Raw genomic sequence first — 9,315 nt, forward strand, 5'->3', positions numbered from 1 at the left:
CTGGGGTGTCCAAGGCAGCTAGAAATTGCAGGACAGTTTACCAGAGAGGTAAGAGCTGCACAACGATAATTCCAGAGATCTGCAGAGGGTCCCCCAAGTCTTCCACTGAGCATGGCTCAATGCACATATGAGAGAAAATACCTGAAGCCAGGGAAAGAATTAGACAATCCTCTATGTATTACTTTCATTCCTGCATCTCTTGTAAATAGAGGCACTAACTGCCTTTCTACTGGAATATCTTTTTAAGGAATTTTTAAAAATAGAAAAGTGCCTTGGGAGATGAGATATAGTGTCTCCCATGAAAGCAAAAGACAGGTATGCTCACTGTCCAGTATAAAAATTCTGGATTCACTAAACTCAGTGCTTGGCTCCTGTAATGCAACCCTCTAGGTTTACAGGAGCACCTGGCCCTCTTCACATTGCCCTGTGAGAACTGGTGCCCAGGGAGCTGGTGCAAGAAAATATTGATGATCTGCCTAATGCAATTGCTATGGGTAATTAAGTCTTTTGTCTCTGCCCAGGAGTCTCATGTCTTCTGTCAGCATCCATGAAACTATGGCAGACCAAGTTGTTAGCTTGAAAGTAGGGCAAAATCTCAGACATTTCTCAGATCTTCAAAAGAACCTCCTGAAAGAATTAGAGAAAATAATCACTTTATCTCCCACAAGGCCAATAATAGTTCATGTTTCCATTAGTCAACATGAAAAGCCTTGTAAATTTCAGCACAGAGTATAGAGGAGAGTACCAGAATGGCATTGCTAGAGTAATGGAGAAAAACTAGCTCTAGAGTAAAGGCTGCTCTGGTTCCATCTAGCAAAGCTTAAAAGCAAGCCTTGAAAGAATCAAAATGTTTCAAAGTAACTTAACTGCAATCTAGAAGAAAGTTCAAGAATACCCAAGGTCTAACGAGGTAATATTTGTAATTTATGGCCTCCATTTAAAAATAAATTACTAGGCTTGCAAAGAAGCTGGAAAGTACAGTGCATTAATAAGGGGAAAATCAATAGGAACAGATCCAGAAATTATATTAATTTTAATATAAACAGATAAAGGCTTTAAAGCAGTTATTATAACTATATTCCATACATTCAAGAAGGTAGAGGAATGCTTGAGCATATTAAGTAGAGACATGAAAGATACTAAAAAAAGACCCAAACAAACTTGTAGAAATAACAACTACAATGCCTGAGAGAGAAAACACAGCTTGGTATTAACAAGATATTAGACACTGCATTAAAAAAAGTAGTGATGGGGGAGTGGCTATGGCTCAAGCAATTGGGCTCCCATCTACCATATGGGTTCAACACCCAGGGCCTCCTGGTGAAGGCAAGCTGGCCCATGTGGTGAGCTCACCCATGTGGAGTGCTGGCCTGCCCGGAGAGCTGGCCTGTGCAGAGTGCTGCCCCACACAGGAGTGCTGGCCCATGCAGAGAGCTGGCACAGCAGGATGATGCAACAAAAGGAGACACAGAGGGGAGACAATGGGAGATGCAGAAGACTGGGGAGCTGAGGTGGCACAAGTAAGTGATTGCCTCTCTCCCACTCTGGAAGGTCTCAGGATCAGTTCCTGGAGCCACCCAGTGAGAATACAAGCAAACACAGAGGAATACACAGTGAATGGACATAGAGAGCAGACGGAGGGAGGGTGGAGAAATATTTTTTTAAAAGTAGTGAGGGAAATAGATGTGGCTCAGCCAGTTGGGCACCTGCCTACCACATGGGAGGTCCCAAGTTCAGGTCCTGGTGCGTCCTAAAAGAAAGTGAGCAGATGTTGCCCCCACCATAATGAGCAGAGGGCATAAGTCAGCAGACGCTGCAGCCCATGGGGAATGGATGTGGCTCAAGCTGTTGGGCACTTTCCTCTCATGTGGGAGGTGCCGGGTTTGGTTCCTGGTGCCTCCCAGATAATGTGAGCAAACAGTGAGCAGAAAGACAAGAGAACCATTGGGGCGGGGGGGGGGGGGGGGAGACAGGGGTAAATAAATACCAATAAAAATAAAGTAAATATTTTTTAAAGTAGTGAACTTGAAGATATAGTGATAAGAACTGTCCAAAATAAAACATAAAAAAGATTGAAAAAAATGAACAAAACATTAGTGAACTGTGGGACAACATCAAATTGTCTAATATAGATGTAATTGGAGTCCTCAAAAGTGAGGAGGGGCAGGGTGGACATAAAAAATATGTGAAGATAGATGAAAACTGTAAATCACAGATGCACAAAACTCAAGAAACTGGAGAAAACTATACCATGGAATATCGTAATCAAATTACTCAGAAACATTGATAAAGAGAAAAATCTTAAAATATGCTAGAGAAAAAAACATTCTACACAGAGGAACAAAGATAAAAATGACAGCAGACTTCTGGTGGAATCAATACAAGTGAGAAGATATTGCAGCAGCATCTTTATTTAAAGGAAGGGGAAAACAAAATTATAAACCTGGAATTCTAAACCCATTGAAAATCTCTTAAAATCTTCAACTAAAGACTTTTTCATACATACAAAAAGCAAAAATAATTCATCACTAGCAAACTTGCACTATGAAACATGTTAAAGGCAGTTCTTCAAGCAGAACAAAAGTACCAAATGATAATCTGGATTTACTTAAAGGAATGAAGAACATTAGAAATGATAAATATAGAAGTTATTTAATATAATTGACTAATTAAAGCCAAAATAATAGCAATATATTGTGTAGTTTATAGCATATAGAAGTACAATGCATAGCAAAAATAGCACAAGGGCTGAGCGGGTATTGCAGAAGTGTAAGGTTCTTTTACCAAAGGTAAAAGAGTGTAATGTTACTTGAAGGGCTATAATAAGTAAAGATACATACTATAAACACTAAAGCACCCAAAAAAAGAAGAGTTATAGCTAATAAACCAACAAGGAGATAAAATAAACTCATAAAAGTTCACCCAAATATGACAGAAAAGTGGGTAGAAAATAGAACATTTGATGGATTCATTTGACAACAAATCACCAATTGGTATATTTAAACTCAATCATGCTAAGTTATGTTAAATTTAAGTGGTCTACACACCTCGTTCAAAATGCAGAGATAGTCAGAGTAAATAAGAAGAAAAACTAACTATAGACTACCTAAAAGAAATATAATTTGAGTGTGAAGACAAAAATAGGTTAAAATTAAAATAATTGGGAAAGATATACCATGCTTAATAGTAATCAAAAGAACGCTGTAGTGGTCATATTTGTATAGAAAAAGTAAATTTCAGAATTAATTATATTCTTTAGGGTGGATAAGAGGCTACTTTTAATAAGTTAACTCCTGAGGAGCAACAGATGTGGTGAATTAAAACCCATAACCTGAATTCTGGTCATGCTTCTGTGACTATCCACCTATGTTTTCTGACCTTTATTTGCCTCAATTTGGGATTTGGGATAGGCGAACAGAATTTCTTGAGCATTGTTAGAAATCTATATTTTATTTTATTTTTTTAAGATTTATTTTATTTATTTTTCTCCCCTTCTCCCCCCGCCCCCACCCCAGTTGTTTGTTCTCTGTGTCCATTTGCTGCGTGTTCTTCTTTTTGTCCACTTCTGTTGTTGTCAGCGGCACAGGAATCTGTGTTTCTTTTTTTTTGCGTCATCTTGCTGTGTCAGTTCTCCTTGTGTGCGGCGCCATTCCTGGGCAGGCTGAACTTTCTTTCATGCTGGGCAGCTCTCCTTATGGGGTGCAATCCTTGTGCATGGGGCTCCCTTATGCGGGGGGCACCCCTGCGTAGCACGGCACTCCTTGTGCGCATCAGCACTGTGCATAGGCCAGCTCCAAATGGGTCTAGGAGGCCCGGGGTTTGAACTTCGGACCTCCCATGTGGTAGACAGACGCCCTATGCATTGGGCCAAGTCCACTTCCCAGAAATCCATATTTTAGTAAGTTTTCCTCCCTGAATTTTCCATCAAACTACTTGGTAACTTATGGGTATCACGAATGTGATAAAATATGAACTTTATGACCATCAGGTTTCTTCTAAAACTGGATTTCTAGGGTTTTATGATCAGTAACCAGATACTTTTTAAAATTCAGGAATTATTGAATATAATAAAGAGCTCACAACAATTTGAAGTTTTGAAAAAAACTCAAAACAACAAATGTGTCAAAACAATATAAGGTGTAGGTGGTAGGGCGATAAATGGGAATCATATATGGTATGCATAAGTTTTATAAACCCACAACTTCACTAATAAAAATAAATAAAATCTTTTCTTAAAAAACAAACAAAACAAAACAAAAAACAGTTCTACCTTGAAAGTCCAATTACACATTTTGAAAAGTGTTTACCTTTAAATTACTGCATTGGCAGGTAGACCTAAAAGAGATGAGAAAAACCTGTTTCAGTGCTAAGCAACAGATGGCAGATAAGAGATATTATCATATACCTTCAGCCAGGCAGGATAAATTGTTCAAATATATTTTAGCAGCCACAAAAGCAAATAGAGAAAAAGGGGAGAAAATATAAACAAAATATTTCAGAATGATTCTATGGAGAGTAATTAAGAAATTATGCAGTTTTAAAGCTATATGTTTCCGTAAATGTCAGTCTCTTCTTGGTACTAAATTGCTCTCTTTAAACTTTGAACACATCTGAGAACTTTTATCCTTTGTCTTGGTGCGCTTCCATATTAAAAAAAAAAAAATTCTACCGAAAAGTCCGCAGCAGTCTCCTAGGAGAAAGCAAAACTCAAGTTGACTGAGGCCAAGTCAATTTCTAGCTAGAGGACTGACTGTTCTCAACATTGAAAGACATATCCTAATTGACACATGGAATTGACTTGGCAAGGTATAAGGTCTGAATTCATGCTGAACAACAGGGTGGTGTGCTGCGAAGAATAATGGCTCGGGAGTCAGGAGACAGGGCTTGGTTCTGGCTATAACAGGGAGCCCTGGTAAGTCACTCAGCATCCCGTAGCTCAATTTTGTTATCTATACATAGGGGAAATCATTCCTACCCTGTCTATTTCACAGGCCTTTTATGGGAATCAAATTATATAAAAACAAGAGTATTTGGTAATGGTTAATGAAACAAAAAGTGCAAATGGACAATAACTAGGGAACAATGAATGATTAGCTCTAAAGGATTTTTAAGTTTATGGTGCTCTGTGTTTTGTAAAGTTTTAGATATATTTTATCATTTTAATACTAAAACCACACTTTGAATTATGTGAGGAAAATGTTATCTCTCATTTTCTTGAAAGGAAACTGATAGAGTGTTATAGATTGAACGGCAATCTCCCAAAAGGCCTGTTCATATCCTAACCCCTGGTCCTGTGAATGTGAACTCATTTGTAGATAGAATCTTTGAAGCTATTATTCATTAAGATGAGGCCAAACTGGGTCCTGGTGGGGCCTGATCAAATAAACTAGTGTTCTTATGAGGAGAAAAAATTGGACAGATAGCCAGATGACCAATAGAGAGACAGAAAGAACAAGGGATGTCTATGTGATGGAGGTAGAAACTGAGTTTTGAATTTCCTGCAAACCACCACAAGAATGCTACAGATTTCAGAGGAAGCATGGGCCTGGCTAACATCTTGATTTCAGATTTCTAACCCACGCACAGGGGAGACAATAAATTTGTTTAAGCCAACTATTCTATGGTACTGTCTGATAGCAGCCCTGGAAAACTAAGACACAGGAATTGCCCAAATTCAAAACTTAATTAATAATATAGCTCTTGCCCTTTTTTCTGTATAATGAAGACCTTTCCCAACATTTTGAGCTGCCCAGAAATGGAATACAGTCTTCGGAGGTAATGCATTTCACTTCTGCGGATCTTACAGAAGGGAATATTCTTGCACTGAAAGGAAGGGGATAAATGAATATTAAATGAGCCCCAGGCTACCAGAAGTTTCTATACCACAAAAACTCTGAAGAACTCTAGGACCTAGTGATCCCTCTTTCTAAATATGGTTGAGCTTGATGTGCAGGCAAAGGCAAGACTTAAGTGATGTGTGGAAGACAGAGGAGAAGGAGGCTCACATGAGCTGGATATTTCTTTGGGCTGGGAAAAACAATGTATTGAACCATCCTCTTCAGGCAGTATTTGTACAAGGTCTCCCGCATCTGACAATAGATGCAAACATTCTGGTGTCCAAGTTAAACAGATAAATAAGTAGCCACTCCTCTGGAACATTAACTGAGCCAAGTGAAATTATGATTAGGTGCATTAATGGTAGACTTGAGGGCAAACTAATAAACACACAGAATACATTGATATTTTGCCAAAGTAATAATGATTCCTGTTTTGGCACATTTAAAATATTAAATTGACTACATTTCAATGTCACTATGTAGCTATATATAATAATAAAATTTAAATTCCACATTTGTTCATCATCCAAACAAAGAAACAGACCTGAAGTAACCTGTAAGATACTGGTGTCCATTGACGAAGAAAATCTTTCAGCGATTATATTTTAGAAGAAAAGCAAATATTCCCTGAAGGTATAGACCCCAGTATTTTCTTTAGTTTTAAATAGTACTTTAAAATTGACGAATTGCTGTAGAAGTCCTGTGTTTTCCACCAAGTCATGAAGACATCAGTAAGGAAGGTAATAGGGAAGTGGATTTGGCTCAACTGATAGAGCGTCCGCCTACCACATGAGAGGTCCAGGGTTTAAACCCCAGGCCTCCTGACCCATGTGGTGAGCTGGTCTATGCGCAGTGCTGATGCACCCAAGGAATGCCCTGTCACACAGCGGTGGCCCCCACATAGAGAAGACCCATGCACAAGGAGTTCACCCCTGCAAGGAGAGCCACCTGCGCAGAAAAAAGCGCAGCCTACCCAGGAGTGGCACCGCACGCATGGATAGTTGGCCCTGCAAGATGATGCAACAAAAAAGAGATACAGATTCCCAGTGCTGCTAACAAGAATGCAAGTGGACACAGAAGAACACACAGTGAATGGACACAGAGAGCAGACAAGGAGGGGGGGAAGGGAAAAGAAATAAATAAAAAATAAATCTTTTTAAAAAATAAGGAAGGTAATATATTAATGATATTAATAATGCAATTAATAAGAACAAAAACAATATATTAAAAATTCTTTGCCATGTACTATTATAAGAACTTTGTATTTGTTCATTCATTAATCTTCACAAGATCCCTATGAGGTAGTTACTATTATTATTATTTCCATTTCAAAATAGGAGCTCAAGATATATAGAGAAAAAACTGCTTGCCTAAGGTCACAAAAGAGAAGTGTGGATTTGAAACAAGTCATGCAGAATTAGATAATTGCTATACGTGATGGCTAAGTGGCAGGAAACATGTTATACTAGTTTCCTTGGACTGCCGTAACGAAGTATCACACACTGGGTGGCTTAAAAGAACAAACATTTATACACTCACAGTTCTGGAGACTAGAAGGGTGAAATCAAGTTGGCACAGGGCCGTGCTCCTCTGAAGACTCTAGGGAAGAATCCTTCCTTGCTTCTTCCAGCTTCTCGTGACTCCAGGCATTCCCTGGTTTGTGCCAGCATTAACTCTAATCTTTGCCACTTTCTTCACATGTCCATCTTTTCTCTAAGTGTCTCCATCCAAAGTTCCCTCTTACAAGGACACCAGAACTATTGGGTTTAGGGTCCACCCTAATCCAGTAGGACCTCATCTTACTTTAACTAATTACATCTACAAAGATCCTATTTCCAAATAAAATCAAATTCTGAGGTTCCAGATAGACACAAATTTGGGGCAGGTGACACTATTCAACACAGTACCCATGCTAAGACTCACATTGTTCCATTTAATCCTCAATAACTCCATGAATTCAGTACTATTATGATCCTCTTTACAGATGAGCAAACTAAGATTAGAGATATCCAGGGTCTTCTGGTTAGAAATCACAGATCTGGGATTCTCTCCAGGCAGTCTGAGGCCACAGCCGATGGGCTTAATTCCTGTACTCTACCGCTTTTGCAAAGTAAAAAAGGTACTTAAAATGACTTGAACATAGAAATACCATGATCATCTTATCCTCTGTCATAAAGCAGGGACAAATATTCTTCCAATTCTCCAAACGCTATTTTGTTTTTCATTCATATTAAGTTACTTTCTTAGGAATGTGATATACATTAAGCATTTTGAAAACATCCACTCAGTTGAGCATAATATTGGGTTATGTAGAACTGTATTTTCTCAAAGTGTGAGCATAACAATACCCACTCAGATAGGAAATTTTATGCTGTTAAATATAGCCATAAAGTAAAAGCTTGTCAGAGTTAAAGGGTAAAAAAGCAAATGCAGAGCACTAAAAGACAAGTTAGCTGCAGAAATACATTCTTACACTATGATTTATCCTAATTTCACTTTTTCAAAAACAAGGAGGGGCAGTCATTTGGCAATATTTTCTGAAAATCCCAAACAACTCTCTATCTAGTAATTGCTTCTTCTAAAATGTGTAGCATACAAAAGCACTTCTGTGGCATTCTGCTAAAAATGCATAATCTGAAACTAATCTTAAGGAACCATGAGACTAACCCAAATTGAGAGATAGTCTGTAAAACGACTGGCCAGTATTCTTCCAAAATATCATAGTCATGAAAGACAAAGAAAGGCTGAGATTCTAGATTAAAGAAGACAAAAGAAACATGGCAACTAAATGCAATGTATATTCCTGGATTGGATCTTCGACAGAAGAGAATTTTTTAGGTGCGAAAAAAATAATATTATTGGGAGAATCGGTGAAATTTAAAACTGATCTTTGGATTAGCTGATAGCACTAAATCAGAGTTAATTTACTGATTTAGATAACTGTACTGTGGTGATATAAAAGAATATCCTTGTATTTAGGAAATAGACGTAAAAGATCATCATTTTTGCAACTCTCAAATATTTCAGCAAAATATATATGCATATCAATCCACTTTTTTGAGACCAATTTTGCATGCTTTAACATCCTATTGAATTATACATGGATTCATCAGATGCTGAGAGCCAAATTATTCATTTTTGAAGCATTGCACACGCACTGGCATTTTAGAATGAGTTTAATTTTGGCAGTAGTGTTTCCTGTACTCATTTTATTTTTAAAAAATCTGGCTTTGGAATATTCCTTCTCTATAAACTATGTCTGTAGATTGAGACCATGTTAAATCCTAGAAGTTCACTTGGCTTCTCCAAGCAACAACATGAAAAAGTGGGGTCTGATGAGATTCAGTCAACACAATTAGGCTCCCATTTCTCATCCCAGTCAATTATAACTCCCTGGCTTCCCTGGGTTATTTCTTAGCCAGCCCTGAATATCCTAGAAAGTTCATGAGATACTAGACTCTGTCCCTGGATGATTCAG

The sequence above is a fragment of the Dasypus novemcinctus genome, chromosome X, assembly GCF_030445035.2.
Source record: "Dasypus novemcinctus isolate mDasNov1 chromosome X, mDasNov1.1.hap2, whole genome shotgun sequence".
In the NCBI taxonomy this organism is placed as follows: Eukaryota; Metazoa; Chordata; class Mammalia; order Cingulata; family Dasypodidae; genus Dasypus; species Dasypus novemcinctus.